The sequence below is a fragment of the Vicugna pacos genome, chromosome 32 (genome assembly GCF_048564905.1).
Source record: "Vicugna pacos chromosome 32, VicPac4, whole genome shotgun sequence".
Classification (NCBI taxonomy): Eukaryota; Metazoa; Chordata; class Mammalia; order Artiodactyla; family Camelidae; genus Vicugna; species Vicugna pacos.
The window spans coordinates 346,697-365,582 of NC_133018.1; the positions used below are offsets into that span (position 1 = coordinate 346,697).

General features: G+C 39.7%; 2 pseudogenes; both read right to left on the reverse strand.

The window, feature by feature from the left end:
• Positions 1-18,886, reverse strand: part of LOC140690892 (RNA-binding protein 3-like) — a 200,193-nt pseudogene that overhangs the window by 64,606 nt on the left and 116,701 nt on the right.
• The window catches only part of LOC102545120 (ubiquitin carboxyl-terminal hydrolase 3-like), a 138,639-nt pseudogene that overhangs the window by 50,319 nt on the left and 69,434 nt on the right, over positions 1-18,886 (reverse strand).

The window sequence follows — 18,886 nt, forward strand, 5'->3', positions numbered from 1 at the left end:
ATAGAAGATGGGAAAAAAATAAGTAAAAAACAGCCTAAGAACCCAAATACTATTAAACCTGGGCAAAAAAATAACATGAAGAAATTAGGTAACCAAGGAGGTTCAGTGACACGTGCACACAGTGTTGTTTTCCAAGGATCAATAAAGCGCAAGTACAGCTCACGGGTGTTTTCCTGAGCAGCCCCTGGGGGAGCCCCCCGTCACACCCTGCAGAAACGCCAGCTGTGCAACATGGTCTGTGAGAAGAGGTCTTCAAGGGGCGTGTTGGCCCGAGACCTGTCCACCTCCACCTATAAGAGAGCCAAAAACGGCATGGACCAGAGCCGTGTCTGGTACCACTGTCTGGTAAATGATGGCCTAGGGATTCAAACAACCTAATCGTTTTCCCTGCCTCCCTTCACATCACTGCCTTATTCCTCTCAAAGAAATTCTCCTGTGTATTAGCTTATTTACTACACACAAGAACCCTGTGAGACCCCATGGTCATTGCACCACTTTTGAAATTGAACCCCGAAAAAAAATGAACATGTTCGTATGTATGAGCTTCTGGACAATCCAAAGGAGCAGCACAGTCCATAACTGGGCGTTTACAGAAACTATCTCTAGCTTCCAGAAATGCCTCTGAGATCCTCACATGAACGGCCCCTCCAGCAAACATGTGTTTTAAATCCATTTGCAGCTGAAGCCCCTCGATTTGCTCCCACTTGGAAGCAGGTTGTCACAGATACAGCTCTCCACCCCCAACATCATCTCAAAAATGCTCTGTGCCAAAGGGGCACTCCTCTAACATTCTATTCATACTTTCCCTTTGTCCTACTCAACTGTCCTGTCCTCCTTTCACCTGACAACCCCCACCTCTTTTGAGCATCCCCTTGCTAGCTCTCATTTTTAGAAACATTATTATGACAATTTTTAGTCATCCATAGATGGCAGAGCACCATAACAGGTATCTGGATGAGAGGGAAACACCACCTAGAGTCTATAACTCTTCATCTACTAAGGGATGATGTATCTGAGATTAATATCGCACAGCAAACCATTTCTAAACAAAATGAGAGACAGCCCAACATATTATCAATATTCTAACAGTGCTTTATTACTATATAATAGAACAAGTTTTCAACACTAGATCAATGAATTGACAAGTATGCAAAATATGCTATCACCTATGCTTGTTTAGGTTCCTTTGTTAAACCTACTAGGAAAACAAGTATTTCTAAACCCTTTCTAATCTCAACCTACCTCTCTGACAACCTCTTCTGGTGTTTTGTAGCGGACAATATATTTATGCACTTTTCCAGGGGCAGGTTCCCACAAGACATTCCTGGTGCTGCGAGTCACATCTCGGAGTTCCAGGTCTCAAGGACTGGGCAAAGGCCCTGGAGATGCAGGACAAATTAGGTCCAGAAGTGATTCTCAACCACAAAGCTCTATAAAGCACCCACACAAACTTTCAAGAAGTTGTTTGGAGAAAACTTAAAGGTGCGCAGCAGAGTAGCAAACTGGTTATGATGACACAAGCACTACAATTCTACCAGGTACAGCTGAATTCTTCTTAAGAAGGCTTCTTAAAAATAGGGTAAATTAAAATTTTTATTCCACTCTAACTTCTCTATGTTAAATTTCTTCTACTCTATTTAAATAATTCTTATTTGTTGCTCAGCTGTAATAAAGCATAGTGCACCATTAAGTGTATAGCTCATGTTTCTTTACCAGATAGTTACAACAGTTCAGAAAGAAATCAAAATCGGCGATACCCCCCCTTAAGAATGTGATAGAAAAACAAACGGTTACAAGAGTGAAGAGTGAAGATGAGCTGAAATTCAGCACAGAAGTCTAAACGATTGGGAGAAAATCCCTATGAAAAATCCATGACGTTACTGTGGTACAATTTCTGTACAGTAAACTACCCATATCTTAGCTGCACAATTTGATGAATTCTGACAGATGTGGACACCTATGAAGCCACCACCACAATCAAGAGACCTAACATTTCCACTGGGAGTTTGAAATTTGCACCTCTTGGAGATTTTCTTCTGCTCTCTGAGATATATCTCACTCCTAGCTGCCTGTCTGACCAAGTTCCTTTGTCTCTCCTTTCAGCTCTGTGCATCTCTCTTCCTGAATCTCTGTCTCCACCTCCATCCCTTCAGTGTTTCCGTCTCTATGCCCTCCCATCCTCTGCTGCTGCAGTCCAGCCCCACATCCCAACCTAGAACCACACTCATCTCTCCTCCCACCGTGGCTCTTGGGACTTCTCTCCCAGCACTCCCAGCACACGCCTCCACCCCTGGCTGGCTCCCCACTCTCCCCGTCTGCCACCACTCCACTCCTACAGACCCCCAGCTCCTGACAGGACCCAACATATACAAGAGAATTACTTGCTGTCAATGAGTGTCTCCTGCCCCACCTTGCAGGCGCCTCTTTTCTGTCACACCATGCTTCTGTCTCATCCCCTTCCCCCGTTGACATCTTAATTTCCTTAGAAATGTGAGCTGAGACTCTCGACATTTAAGCCAAGTCAGTCACCCAGCGTGCCCACCTCAAGCAGCAAGAAACAAAACTAGGCAAGGCCAGGGTCCTAGATGCAATTACTGACACTTTTCAAGAAAAACCACCTAAATGCTAGTGAAACAAACCAGGAACACAAAGGGGCTGAACACACACACGAGAAGTGCAAACCACGAAGGAGTCCGTGTCCTCCGTGCTGTCTGTATTATCCATTCCCAACACCTGAGCACAGGACTGGAGTGTCCTAGATGATCAGTATGTTGCAACACTGAGTTAGTTGATTAAATAATTTACTTCACTGAAAGAGACTACTCGTATGTGCCATAGAGTTTCTACTCCAACAAGAACATGGAACATCTTGATCTTAAACTTAGTATCTTCCACCAAAACTGCACTCACCCAACATTCCCGTCTCGCCAGTGCAATACACCATCTTTCGTGGATCTATAACACTGACTGTAAGATGCTCCATTCCTTTCTGTCTTATTCCCTGATTGACACCTCACCAAAAACAACTGTCAGACACCACTGACTGTAAGATACATCTCAGAATCAAGCATGTTTAATATGGAAAGATAAATGCAAATCCTAGAACCAATGTAAGATGCTGCCGCAAGTCCAGAAATTCTTAATTCTCAAATTTGACTGCAGTAAGTAAGAATCCTGCAACTTACGCACAAATTATCAAATTACTGTTGGCATCATCGAGTAAAAGAAAAAGCCTAATGAACATGATGTTCACAGCAACAAGGGAAGAAGGAAAACCAGCGATGTCTGGTGACCTACCTTGTGCTGACAGGTTCACTGGCGAGGTCACACAGGATGGCCTGGACCATGACCGTGTACTCGGTGTTGGGAAAGAGCCCCTTCCGCAGCACGCCATTCACTGTCAGCCCCACTCGCATCTGCAGATGGACGTGCTGAAAGGAATAAGATGTTCAAATTACACTAACTTGTAACCACTAGATTTTGTTTTCTTTTCCATTATACTTTATCAAAAGGTATCGATTACACTTCTCGTGTATACAGTAAGTCCTTGTTGTTTTACCTTTTATATAAAGTAGTGTGTATCTGCTAATCCCAAACTCCTCATTTATCCCTCCCCTCTTTCCTGTTTGGTAATGGTAAGCTTGTTTTCTGTACCTGTGTCTGTTTCTGTTTTGTAAGTAAGTTCATTTGTATCACTTTTTAGATTCCACATGTAAGAGATACCACACAATATTTATCTTTCTCTGTCTGACATAGTTCACTTAGTGTGATAATCTCTAGGTCCATCCATGTTGCTGCAAATGGCGTTATTTCATTCTTTTTATGGCTGAGTAATATTCCATTGTATATATATATATACCACTTCTTTATCCATTCGTCTGTCCATAAATACGTATGTAACACAACTTTTATTTTTCATTTCTCTGAACTGCTTTTCCTTTTTCATGCTAATGTTTGCTAAGATGTGTCACAGATCACAAATCTAACCTGTTTTTCTATTTCACATGTAAAGATATAAATGAGTTCGTACGTCACTGCTGTTTCATGGAGACTCTAAAACTGTGAGGTCTGAGGAAGACCCAATGATAAAGAAAACGAACATCTCCCACCTCTTTGGGCTTGGTCGGTTCTATGGGATTGATGGGTTCGTGTAACAAGGTGTAGCCAGTAGCCCCTCCCACTGGCTGCCACTGGACCTGCCTGGTGGTAGAGCCAACATCATAAAGATTGAGGCTGACTACAGGGACTGGTACTGTAGGAATGTAACAGCAGACATCAGTCTAATTCCTCTTACTCTGCTCATTTTTCAAATGTTGTCTCCCACTTAATTATTGATATCTGTGTGTACTCAATAGAGAAGGGGTTGCTGTGAGAAATCAGTGGGAGTTAATACAATCCTTTCCTTTCTAGAAAAAAAAAGCAAACCCTCAAGCTCATTGTTTATCTCCACCTCATACTCACGGACTTCATGTTATAACTATTTCACAGAGAAAAGAAGTTTAAACTTAAAACGCCATTCCAGTGAGTCCATATGGCAGCCAAAACAGAGACCGACCTCCTGAGATTTCAGTCTTTTTTTCTGGAACGTCTTTAAGTTGACGATTTTTGTTCTTCAATCAGAGAATGTCATACATAAAAAACCAACACAGTATTTCATCTTTCTTTTTTAAAAATTTTAAACAAGCACGCCATATACTGGCAAGTGAAACTTAGGGGACAATGGGCTTTTTGAAGATCAGCCCATGAGGCAGAGTAAAAGGTTTACAGTCTCCTCTCCATGTAGCACCCACACAGCTTTCTATTTTTTGTCCAAAGATTAAGTTTAAGGTTTTAAGGAATTATCAGATCAAACCTACCCATTATGAAATACATTATTTCCCGCCTCTGCTGGTCTAACATGGAAGGAAGTGAGAGAAGGGATAAGGACCTAAGAGACCAGGCAGTGAGTAGGGTCAGTTCTTGCCTTGGAAAGAGTCATGCCCACTCCTTCCTCTTATGAGTGACCTCCCGCCTTCCCAGAGACCAGCCGAGAAGACGGGAGGAGGAAAAGGTATTTTCATATGGCCTCAGAAACCCTACCGGGAAGAGGAGTGAGGAACACCTTGCCCAAAAGCTCTACTCAAAGCCAAAGCCATCAGAGCTTCTCTAGCAAAGGCCAGAGTCCAAAAGGCAGGGGAGAAAAAGGGGAGATCTCACTGCCAGCATGAAGATCTGGCCACATGCAGCACTGAACCCGGTCACTCCTGCACAGCTGCTCCTCCAGACAATCCTAGACCCACTCCCCACACGGTCTCTTCCCTTAAGAAGTGGAGAACTACTTGTAGATGGGTCATGGTTAGAGCAAAAGCCATACAGTTTAGGTGTCTAAGCAAATGAGATTTTGGGTGTTGACAGCTCTGATCTCATTAATAAACCATAAGTAATTCTAAAAATGTTAAGAAAAAAAGTGGGTAACTGAGAAAGGTACTTTTCCTCATGAGGTATCTGTGGCCATGACTACCCATCCCACCACTGGGGCCCCGTGATGGCAGGACCAGCCAGTAGAAGCAGAAAACCACATGGTATTTATCAAGCACGAGCAGTGCACTCAGTAACTGTGCGCTGAGTGGATACTGAATAAAGGAATGCTTTAGAAAGCTGACAAAAATCCCACATGGACTTTCACCTCTTTATCTTAAAAAATAAAACGAGAAGATCTTTTTTTAAAAGTCAGACTTACAGGTTTTTCTGCGCCCTTCATCCTCTATCACTGAAGACATGTCAACAACGCACTCGGGGTCGGGCTTCAGGTCTTTCAGGACTGCGCTACTTTCCAATCGGCTCACGTAAAACTAGGGGGAAAGTTAAAAAATAAAAACAACTTATGTTATCGCTTCCCTGTTTTCTACTACAATTGCACTGCAGTAGTTCTGCAACGACCTTTGAAATTAGATTTTAATGAGGCTCTTGTCATTTGTTTATGGAAACCACCAGATTACAGTGAGATCTTGGACAATTCACACAATTTATTCTCCCAGCTGCTGCTTCCTTACCTGTAAAATGTGTGGGCAAAACTAGATCATCTTCCATGTTCCCTTCCTCCTCTGTGATCTTGCATAAACTCATGGATAAATTAAGCATTATCTAAGAAAATTCTAATTAAAAATTATATTGCCATTCTGCAACTCTTAGAAACTGTAAGAATTTAAGTCAAGCCGTTCCCTCTAATTAAGCCAAAACAGAAGTGCCTGCTTACCAAGAAATGGAAAGCACCCAGGACTCAGTTCGGCCCCCTCTCCATGCCTCTTGTTCCTTGCCCAGCACTGTGCTCAGAGCCCTGAGGAGGAGGCCCCGAGCTCTCCACCAGGAAGAGGGTGCTGCAGGAGGTGTCTACTCACTGCTTGCCATTCCCCTTCAGAAACCGGGTAGGATTCTCCCTTGTATCTACCCATGCCAGAAGTAGGTGCCAGCTCACTCTCAAAGAACAATGCATTCGCTCAGAAATGACTAGATTAGAAGGTGCTTCCAAGTCACCTACTCGTGGAAATAAAGTGCATACGCTTTCTCTATTGTTAAGTAAGGTGATGACATTTAAATTAGGTTGAAAAGAGGGGCTGGTATAGCTCAGTGGTAAAGCGTGTGCTTAGCATTCACAAAGTCCTGGGTTCCAGCTGCAGTACCTCCATTAAAATAAGTAAATAAACCTAATTACCTTGCCTCATGAAAAAAAATTTTTTTAAGTCATACTTGAGAAAAATAAAAAAAATTATGTTGAAATGACTTTCCTCTCCGTATTTCAAACTTATAAACATATTCTTTCACATACTAAGCAGTCACAGTAAGTCAGTTTAGAGGCCCTGTCCCAGAAGTCCTCTCTGAACGGACGGTCAAAGGGCTCCTCAGCCTCAGAAGACTCAATCCTGAGCTCACTCTCAGTAAAACTTGCTCCCCTTCTTCCAGTGGGCACCCCAAGTTTATCAGTCAGCTAGAGCTCAAAACCTCTGAATCACCCTTGAATCACCCTTTCTCCTTCTCTTTAACCTGGTACATGTGTCAATAAGTGACTGGGGTCCTGACAGCTCCACCGCCTCTGTCACTTGGCACCACCCAAGCTCACTGCCCTCATTGTCATTTTGATTGTCTATATTCACATCTTATCTCCTTAACTGTAAGTTATGCTCCGCGCGGACAGAACTGGTTTCTTACACACATCTAGTTCCCTGACAAGATCTAGTTCAGCGATAAAAGCAGCTAACCATTTTCTCATCCAAAACAGAGGAAGAACCACCAAATTTTCTAAAACTTGGTAAGATTCTACTGCCTGTGATTGTTTTCCCTGTGGCAACCAGCATAGGTGAAATGACTAATACAGGAATATATTTGGAGTAAATATTAATGAAAATAAAAGTTTTCAGTTCAGTAAGACCATTAGAAAGATGTCCCAAATACTAATTATAGGAAAACTGATCCAATGACTCCATGAGCATACCTTTCATTCTTATATAAATCCGTTCTACTTTCTTTGTAAGCCAAAGCTGGGAAAAAGCATTTCCATTCTTAGTGTATCCTAACCTTGATTGTACCAAATTATCAAGCAATTTTACTGCCTGGGAAGCTAAATGGATGCAACTAGTACACAGTGGCTATTTAAAAAATTTTTTTAAACAGATAAAAGACATTTTCAACTACATTCAAAGTTCTAACTAAATAAAACTACAACACTCTTAGCTAATCCAGGGAGAAGGGGGAGGAGGGGGAAGGAGAGGGAGGGGGGAAGAGGGGGAGGGGAGGAGGGGAGAGGGGGAGGAAGAGGCGGCTTTTTCCCCCCTTACCTGTGCCCAGAACAGAGATCTGCGTCCACAGGCCTTGACTAGGGGCTTATTGGTGGGAGGAGATGGTGCCTACCCACAGCTGGTTTTTAAATTAAAATATCCTTAACTGTAGTTATTTCTAAACACAGGCTTATAAAGGATGTTTATTTTCCTTTGTGCTCTGTTGAATTGTCTTTAAGTTCTACAATACATATAAAAACATTTTTCCTTCTTTGATCAAAACCTATACACACAAACACTTCTCTAAAAGGAAGACGGCCTAGATACAACACCTCCTCAACACTCACAGCTTTGACAACTGCCGTTTTCACTATCCAAAAAGTCTGAATGGCCCTGAAATGCACTGCTGCAATATTTCGCAGCTTCATGAATATGAATCTCACCTCGGAGCTCATATGCAGAAGTGAGTCCCGTGGCCAGGAGACAGTCTCCTAGGCACCCAGCACCCACATCTCAGCCCAGCTTTGTTGTTCTCTACGTACCTTCACGTCTCTCGTGAAGGATCTGAGGAAACTGCTTAATCTTTTCATTTGTACTTCATTGTATTTCATGAGGGAATAAAATATATATACATGTGCCATGGTTTCTGAAACACCTAACATTGTTGAAGGTTTCAGGATGTATGTTTTACAAGTGTCAGTCTCCCACATTAAATGAACTGTTAAACAGCATCCCTGGGGAGGACAGGGAGTAACACTGGTTTGTTGAAGCTGCTAGATGAGTTTATGCACTACATAAATTTAACAAAGCAGTAAGTGAGAAGTATTCATAAACAATCCACATCTATTTTCACTCCCCCAAAACAAATATATAAAGGCGATACAATAGGTAAAAAAAAAACTCGAATAATATGAAAGAGATGGAAAAATAGCCCCAGTTCCACTGCTCTCCTACTCCCCGCTGAGGTCATCACTGTGAACAGAAGGCGTTCGCTGCTCAAGAACTTCAACACACATATTTTTTCACCCTTATACAAATGGTAGAATTCATGGAGTAATTCTATTCCTACTTCCACGGATAGTGTTTTTCACTCTACAGTATTTTATACCTACCTTTCTGTGGCCTAGCTGTTGGATCAGTTTTATCTTTCTTAAACGCCACAAGACACTAACCCAGTGCCCTACTGGTGGACGCTGTTTCCATGAATACCTTTTACATACATTACTGTCCACGTTCACAAGTGAAATGACTCTGTCTAAATAAATGCCTGTTAAAAATGGTGATCACCACCCTCTGAAAACAACTGTACCAACTCATACTCCTTCCATCAATATGAGCGTGCCCACTTCCCAGAACTCACTAAGAATGGATTTATCTACATCATTTTGACCAATTTTGCTTCACTTACACTTTCTTGAATAAGTGAGACTTAGCATTTTCTTCAGATGTAAATTGACCACGTGCATTTTTCCTCCTTATTCATGTATTTGCCCAACTACTTTTTTTCATATATATATTACAAATATTTGTTTCAAGTTTATCATCTTTTTCTACTTTTGTTTATGGCATCGTTTACCATTCTGCAGTTAAATTTATGAGTTTCTGGCCTTGGTGATATACTTACAAGGATCTCTCCCCGACAACAAGATAAAAAAGATGTTTTCCTATAATGTCCCTGTGGTTTTATTTTTCACACTAAATCCTGAAACCTCTAACTACTTTGGGAAGATATGAGTTAGGGACAAAATTCATATTTTCCACATAAATTTTCATTTACAGTAATACCATGTATTGACTACTTTCTTCTCTTCTCCACTGATCTGACATTCTTCCTTTGCCATATAACACATCCCCACCTACACATTCCTGCCCAGCACCTGCTGCATTAGTACTTCTAGGACATGACCTGCTTCATCTCTGCCCTGCTTCATCGTGTTTGTTTTAAAACGTTTTTAGTCTCTCCTTAAAATACCTGCTTAAGGAAGAAACACTTAAGTAATTAGAATAAATGTAGGGAGTAATTTTGGGGAAAACTGACATCTCTGTCATGTTGGGTCTTCTCAGCCAAGAACATGCTATGGCTCTGTCTGTCCCTCTGTAACACTTTATAATTTGTTCATTGGGGTCTTGCATAGTTCTCATTAACTGTATTCTTCAGTACTCTGAGCTTTCACTGCAACTGCAAATAGGATCTTTTGCTATATACAGGAAAGCAATTTTTTTTTTGCCTATTTATTTTCTATTTGGCCATCTGACTAAACTTTTTAGCTCCATGTTAACTTATTTATCAAATTAGTACCTGCATTTATTTATTAACTGAAGGCTGGAAAAGCAGGCCTCCTGCTCACTCCTGCTCTCCAGAGACAGCTACTGTGACACATTCTTCCCCCACTACCAACTAATCCTCTTGAAAAGTTCTAGGTGTGTCGATACCTTGGTCTTTCCTCTTCATTATTTATTCTTGGTTCTTTTCCTCATCTATTGCCTTGTCCCTCACTCAGATTCCTGACTGTAACGGAAAGTCGTTAGTGCTTCACTAGTAATTATGTTCTTTACTTGCTGAGGATTATCCATCAAAAAGCTATCAGTGATCATCATGTCTATTTCTATAATAACAGCACTTTTTTTCTCTTAATATTAGAAAGTATGATTTTTGGGGAGAAGAAAAATTAAAATGCCCAAATAGATTTTGATAAAATTCCAAATCCATTCCTGATTTAAATCAGTCTTGCATGACTGGAATAAATCCTACTTCGTCTCCATTGCTTTAGTACAGCACTATATTCTATTTGCTAGCGTTTTATCTAGGAGTCTTTGATTTATATATTAGTAAGAATAAGCAACGTTTTCTTTCCTTTTTGAATATATCTTTGTTAGGCTTTACACCTGGGGTTATTTTAACCTGTCTTACTATGCATCCTTTCAAAGTTAAATAATTTCAGATGCCAGTGGTCTTTCTCACCATCACCTTTCCTTTTTAAATGAAAGCTAACCTTAACAATTACAGATCCAAAAAACCACACGAAACATTCTTGCCAAGTAGACTTACAAGCATGTAAAAGCAAAAGACTTATCAGGTTTCACACATCTCCATCCCCGTTTAGTAAAGAAATGGGCATCAGTCAACTCTAATTCATCACATCACACATTGTCCAAGAAAAAAACCGAGCTCTTAATTGGTACTAGTGGTAAACAAAAAGAGAATGAAACATTACCAGACCCTATCATACACTTTTTAAAGCTGACAGTAAGCTCTTTAACAAAATAAAAATCAAGTCCAACAGTCCACAGGAAAGCCAGCTGAGAATACAGGAGACGTGTTTCCAGCCAAACCCTGAACACCTCAGGGTGGTCCGGGCCCCCTGACACTAATACCAGTCACATCAGAGGCCAAGAAGAATACTGCTTGGGATGTGAGGCAGATGCCATCTGCCACTGTCCTGTTTGTAGCCCCAGTCAGCCACCTGGGGAAGCTGTCAGACACGCTCCTGGGTGGCCTCAAGAAAGGAAAGTCTCCCATGAGAGCACTCAGGGATAAGCATAAGTGAAATGCTACGGAAGGCAGTAAGAATCACGTAAGGGACCAATCTGGGATGGGGGTGGGGGACTCAGCACTGAAGGAAGGAAGGAAAGGATCCTGAACGAGTGAGTGTCTCTGGGTCTTCCAACCAAAACCCATCTGGACCAACTGGATTTTGTTAAACATGAAGAAATAGTTTTCAAATACATGCATATATTATATATATATAATATATATATATATATATTATATATATATATATAATTGTATTATATATTTTCATTGACTTCCCCTCTCAGTGATCAAATAATATTTGTTTTATGATTTAGCTAGCCTATATTTATGTGCTATAAATATAAAGGGAAAGTGGTGACATTTGCTATCAAGCACATTGTGATATTTTCTTAATCTCAAATAGGCCAATAAAGAGTTTTGGAGAAACATACTGTAGCCACATATTTTAGGGGGAAGTGGAGTGGATGGGGGCTTCCTTAAATTTCTTCTGCACCCTTGTTCAAAAGAGACAATCAGCACTGTTGGATAGGTGGGGAACACACTAAAAGCATCTACAAAGTGTATTTAGGTACATTTTGCAGGGTAACTTGATTCGAGAGCAGCGCTGTCCAATAGAACATTGTGCAGTAATGGAAACGCTCTGCGTCTGAGCTGATCGGTACAGCAGCCACTAGCTGCACGTGGTTACCGAGCACTGTAAATATGGCTAGTGTAACTGAGCAACCCAATTTTAAATTTTAATAGGCGCATGTGACTCACGGTTGCCATATTGGACAGTGCAGTTTTAGATCAATAGAATCTTCTATTTTCTAAGAAAAGATTATATTATATGTTTATTAATCATATGACAATACTTCCTAAAACAGTTGAAGAGGAAAAGAAAATTACTTGCAGTAGACACACAATTCAAGGTAGGAATTCTGTTATGTTCCTCTAGTGCGGAGGTGCTTAATGAGAGAACGCACACTAGATCCTCTTTCTTTTTTCTATCCTCATTTCTTTTTATGAATAAAAAGAAAACACAGTCATTTTAGTGGCTGGTCAAGCCTTGACTAAGCAGTTGACACTCATCAAGGGAAAACATCTGTTCAAAAATCTCTCAAAGTAACTGTGGATTTTAAAACTCTTGCAATTAAAAGCAAGTCCTCAGGCTTAACCAACAGCTGTATCATCACTAGAGTTCTCAAATTATTAGTCATACAGCAGATTAAATGACACTGTAACTTAACAAAGTTTTATAAGTGTTCTTTCTCTGTGTTCTAGTGGAATACCCAGAGAATAAACTGTGTTTCTTTAGATCAGAAAAAGTTTTGCTATAGACTTTCAAATTTAAAATTAGTATTTATAAAGAGGAGAAAGGTGAGAAATATTTAGTTTGACCTAAAATCTCTGGCAGGCATTCTTGCTAAACCAAATTTTTTTGGCTTGAAAGCGACACTCAGGTTTCACTTTTGTTAAGTTATAACACAAATTCATCAGAACAGTTAACAACACAGCACATGTAGATGGAGCTTAGAAATCTGTCCAGCTACTCAAGGGGGAAAAAGAATTCTAGAACTTTAAAGTATCTTTACCTTGTAATGAATAAACTGGTCCATTTTCTTCATTCTTAGAGTGCTTACTTCTGAACTGACTTGGAATATCTAATGAAAGGTCTTAAAAAGAAAGGAAAACAGATGACTGTTAAAAGCTTGTAACTACACTCAAAATACATCAGTTTTTGAAATTATTTTTTAACATTTATCTCTTTACTGTCTTCATTTTCAAAGGAAACATTATTTTAACACACTACCTTACTTCCATATGCAAAATATGCCTTACCTAGGAATGGATCAAACTTTCTAGATTCTGTCCCACATAGGAGGCAGTTAACTTCATTTTGGAGAATGCCTCTGAATATCGCCGTGGTGACTGTAGATGCTCCATTTCTGAAGAAAATCACCACACAGGAAACTCAGTGAAAAAACTAAATATATCTAAGAGCTCCCTTTGGGGGGACATATACATCATATATATTCATTTAAATTTTAAAAATACAAAACCTTCAAAGCTCTAATGATGTATATGAAATAAAAGGTTTAAGCCACTGACTGGCCACCCCCCCAGCCCTCTTTCAGTCTCCCACTTTCTCCACAAGCAACACTGAATGCTTGCCATTACTAACAAACAGATCAGTCCAGAAGGGCCCCTTTCCTCCCAAGTGTACCCCTCAGAAGAGAGGGAGCTGTACACTGGAGCCTTTGCAAAGCCTCCTATTACTCAGGGAGCTCTCTCACTTTACTCTGAACAACAACTTCCATCAAAGATGGTTTTAGATTTTTGAGATGGTTGTATTTGGGGGGGAAAAGGTAAACAAATTTAATACATATTTAGTAATTACTGACGGAGGTATCACTTCACAGCTGGAGTGCCGGGTGTTACTGTCAACAAGCCTTTTAAAAAGCTCACTTAAAACTACTATAATTCCACCATTATCCCCATTTCTCAGACCAGGAAGCTGAGGTTCAAGGTTAAATAACTTGGTCCAAGTTCACACAGCTGGTCTGACATGAGCACCTGCTCCTAACACTGTGCTCCTTTTCTGAACTGAACCGATATTAATGGATACTGAGGATGCTTCATTTGCGTGCTGTCATTAACAGGGCTGCAGCAGACACATACCCTCACCTAGCGCATTAACACATGTGACGGCACTTCTGCAGTTACTTAGGCCTGTGAATTGCTCTTTTTTCTTAACAGCAGTTTGAGGTGGTTTCTGTACTTGCCATCAGTAACACTTTCAGCACACTGAACTGTACTGTGAGTTGCTCCAAGCTAAACCTATTGCAGAGACAGACAAAACCTACCCAAGCAATTCTCTTCTTTTTAAAGTTTGCTTCCTTTTCTAGAAGAGGGCTTCCTTCCTTACTGGCAGAAGAAATATATTAGCTTTTTTTCTTAAAAGTTGTTCATAAAATATATGGCTTTAGTTAATTAAAAAGGGAGGATACATTAGGAGTTACAGGATACAGTGGCTATTTCAGGTTTTAGATTTAATGCCTGTCATAAACAAAGGGTACTTTTTAAAAAATCAACTGGAAGTAAAAGGCCTGATTCGTTCATAATGATGTTCACATACACGGCTGCCTTTCATTAAAACGGAAACTGCCTTATTACAAACAGTACATTTAAACTCAATGTACTTCTTCCTTTAGAACTTCTTTCTCAGAAAAAAAGAAATTAATCAAGTCTTGGCTATCTGATGTGTATGACATTAAGTTTAGGTATACGATGACTTAAAACAACATTTGCAATTAATTTCAAAATCGCTGTTCCATTTGTTATCCTGCACCCCAAGAGTGTTTCCATACTGGCTACTTGCACAGGCTGTTAGGCTGCAAAGGTCCTTTTTATTGGCACTAATCATTTTCTACATATTAATAAAACCCATCTGCCATATATGTCTGCCACCCCCACCTTCAGTAGGGTTGGATGTGTTTATACAAGTAAATAAATTTTGTAGTTTTAGCAAATACAATCCTGATCCTGAAATATATCCAGTGAATTTAAGAAATTATAAGGAAACCTGAATTTTGAATATCTGTTATTAATTTATGTTCCTAACTCACTAAAGGAATGTACAATTACTATTCTTGAAAATATTATAAAGAGTTAATACTGAAAACTCATTAGTTACTGAGAGAATACGTTGTGAGTATCACACGCTCACTCCACAAGGGCACCCTGGATGTCAAATAATGAAGACCCCCTCACTTCACACGGACTGTCCGTGATAGAACCCAGTCTAATCTCCTCTGGGTATGAACGCACCAGCATCAGGTACAGAGCGGAAGTTTTCACTGACTGCCGTGTGTAATTTAGTGCTGGCAGCAAGAACAGTGCCCCCAGGTCACAGGCCCCTTCCCTTCTGTACTGGAGTCTAGTGCAAATCTCAGCCGCGGGAGCTGGAGGGCCAAGCATGTGAAGAAGTGGCAGTTCTTAGTGCCCACTGACAAGGCCAGGGTTGCTGTGAGACTGCTCTGTGATGAAAAAGCCCCATCTCACATGAAATCCGATTTGCGGATGGCCAGGCAGTAATACTGCAGCCACCCCTGTATATTACTTACTCTTTTCACTCTTTCTTTGGGGAGTCTGTCTTATACACTCCTTTCCTGCACAGGTCAATATAAAATTTTAAAAAAAAATCTGAGCAATAGGAGACTACAATTAACTAAAATCCAAGCTGAAATACAAGTCAACTATCCCTTCCTCAAACAAAACAAACATTCTGATTTCAATGTACATTTGGGGGTCTTAGTACCTGGGAAAGCTAACTAAAAGGTCTGTTTTGTTCATATTGAGAGGCAAGAAAGAATTCTGAAAACTTACAAATGCCTCAATTTGACTAAAAACAGACATATTCTAGGAAAATGTAAGTCCAAAATGAGGCTTTAGGAAAATTCACATTCAAAATATAGTAAGCCTTCATTATTAGTTAACAAATTATTTCAGTATATGAAAATTGTCTCCTACCCATTATTTAGAACATTTGGAGAAAAAATTTTTAGTGCATAAATTGTACATAAATTAAAGTAATTTATAGTAAATAACAATCCTAGCTACCACAAGATGCAAATAATTACAAGATGCCTCTGGTCTAGAAGCAGGAGGCATGTGCTAGTCCACTTGGACACAAAGTTCCAAGTGCACAAAAGTTTCAGCAGAGGTCCGGGAACACTCTCTGCTGTCCATTACAAATGTAACAAACAATCACAGCAACAGGAATGTCTGAAGTCTTCCTAGAAAGCAAGAAGCAGCCAAATCTTACATGCAACGTTTGTTACTTGCAGACAGAGCAGAATTCTCCTGCAGAATTGCTGGACGGGAAATCCCGTTGAAACCGCCCTGGAGTTCCAAGTGCAGGTGGTCGAGCAGGTAGCGCATGAACTCGTGGGCGTCCTGCTGCTGATGGCCCCTTGGAGCAAACAGAGACCGTCAGTCCCCTGTGCCCCGTGGCCCTGCCGGAGTGGGAGGGCAGCGCGCTGGGAAGGGCTGCCGCGCAGAGCTCAGGGAGGCTCCCTGCTCCTTCCTCCTCACTTTCTCCACGTTTTACACATTAAATTCTCTTCAAGAAAGAGTTCTACAACTTAAAAACAAGTCTGAAAATATGGACTACAACCAGAATTTCCCTCAAAACATATTTCCCTCCTTTTCCTGAAGTTTCTTCTGACAATTATAAATTATGGAAATGATTTGCCTAATCAATGGAACTTAAATCAGAAGTCAATTTAGCATTTCACTGTAAATGTTTCTAAACTATTTAGCAACTAAATATCAACATATGTTCAAGCATTTCTTATAAGATTATTATGAATAAAATGTTAAAATTCACAGTCAAAAGTATTCAAAGTTAATAGTTCCTTTCGATATCCAAGGACGTGCTTTAAACTTTTTCAACACAACTTTTTTTTCATGACTCAAAGGTAAATTAGTATTTCCGGTCACATCTCAAATTCTATCACATATAAAAATGTTTTTTTCTCTTACCAAAATAACATAATGTCTAAGCATTTTCTAAAATGGATCGTGAAAAACTAGGACCTTGTAGTTACGTCAGTTTGCATTTTCATCAAACACATATCCATCCCTTTTTAAAACAATCTGCCATTGTACATTAACAAGTATATGGACTTGTACTTGTATAAATAATACACATTATGCAAGTATATGGACTTCTACAAGCAATGTACATTGTACATTAACAAGTACATCCAACCACACCATGATTCTCTTGTATCAAAACACATTATTTTCTAATGTTTCCTTTACCACTAAAAACACATTTTTTTAACCTACAGAAGATCATGGAACACTCAGCTGTTTTATAAAGGTAAGTTACAGGCATCTGTTTCAATTTGTGACCTTCCCCAGACAACGAAAAGTCTCCATTTCTAAGACTAGGAACTGTGTTGATTCTGAGCAAATGGAAGCTATTTTTATATAATAATAAAACAGAAAGATTAAATCCCTATCAAGAATCTGAGTAGGTGATTTTTAAGAAATTTTCTATTAAATCCGAGCCTGATTAATGGTAACTTAACAGTAATTTCTACCTTTCCTATTTAGAGTCAAGAAATTCTAAAGTTCTTAAAAATTAGTCTCACCTGAGAGGGGATTTAAATGACATCAAACATAAAAGAAGTTTCCTTCACAACAAAGACCAAGGTAATGAGAGTCAATTACATCTGATCCTCAAGGCTAGACTCTTCAGTAAGGCAACAAATTATAGTCCTTTGAAGTTGTTACCCTTTAAACATTTCTCCAAACTACCAATATATCTAAACCAGTGTTAGGCAATAGAGCCAGATACATTGCTGTTTCAAAGAAGCAGCAGAGAGATGTACATTAGGTGCCAAAACCATGACTAGGAAGAACGACTTGCTTCACAAGGATAAAATCAGCAGAAGGTGGCAAAGGCCACTGTCAAACACCTGCAGGGCCTCAAATCTGCTGACACCTGATTCCCCACAGGGATGACCAGCCTAGGGCAAGAGGGCGCGTCCTCTGACAGCAGGGCTGGCTCTCTGCTCACGCAAGACTCGACAGAGAACACGGAAAACACAGTGACTTCACAGCCACATTAGAAAGTGACCCTGGTCATTGTGTTACCTTCTGGAAAGTGAACCCCAGTGGACTTCACTAGTCTTCTAAGGTCTTCAGAATCCGGAACAGGGAATACAATACCATAGTTTTCTACTGACTACATTTGGAATTTTTTTAAACTTCAAATAACAATACAGTGTATGATGATAATTATAGTTTACAAGATTTTGAAAGAATCAAGGAACATTTGTCTACATTGTTTTCCAAAGGCACATAAATTATTTACAAGGGCTTTGTCTTTATAACAACAAAATGCCTTACCCTCTTGTTAAAGACATTTCTAAGGTCTATCTATTATTTATACAAACACATTTATCCAGTTGGATATACTGAACTTCTGCTCTGCTCCTTTTAAAAACCAACACACAACCACACAAAATCTATGTGACACAGCAAAGGCAGTGCTAAGAGGAAAGTTTATAGCAATACAGGCCTTCCTCAAAAAAGAAGAACAATCGCAAATACACAATTTAACCCACCAGATGAAAGAATTAGAAAAAGAAGAGCAAAAAACCCCACAAGTCAGCAGAAGGAAGGAAATAATACAGATCAGGGAGGAAATAAATAAAACAGAGATTTAAAAAAATAGAAAAAAGTCCATCAAAAAAGCTGTTTTTTTGAAAGAATAAATAAAATAGACAAACTTCTGGCCAAACTCACAAAGAAGAAAAAAGAGCACAAATAAGAAAAATAAGAAAGGAAAATGGAGAAATTACAACAAATAACATAGAAATACAGAATATCATATGAGAATATTACGAAAAACTATATGGAACCAAAACGGATACCCCAGAGGAGATGGACAAGTTTCTGGAAACATACAGTCCACCAAGACTGAATCAAGAAGAAACTGACCACTTGAACAAACAGAGCACTATAAGTGAAATCGAATTAGCAATAAAAACCTCCCTACAAATAAAAGTCCAGGACCGGATGGCTTCACCAGGGATTTCTAACA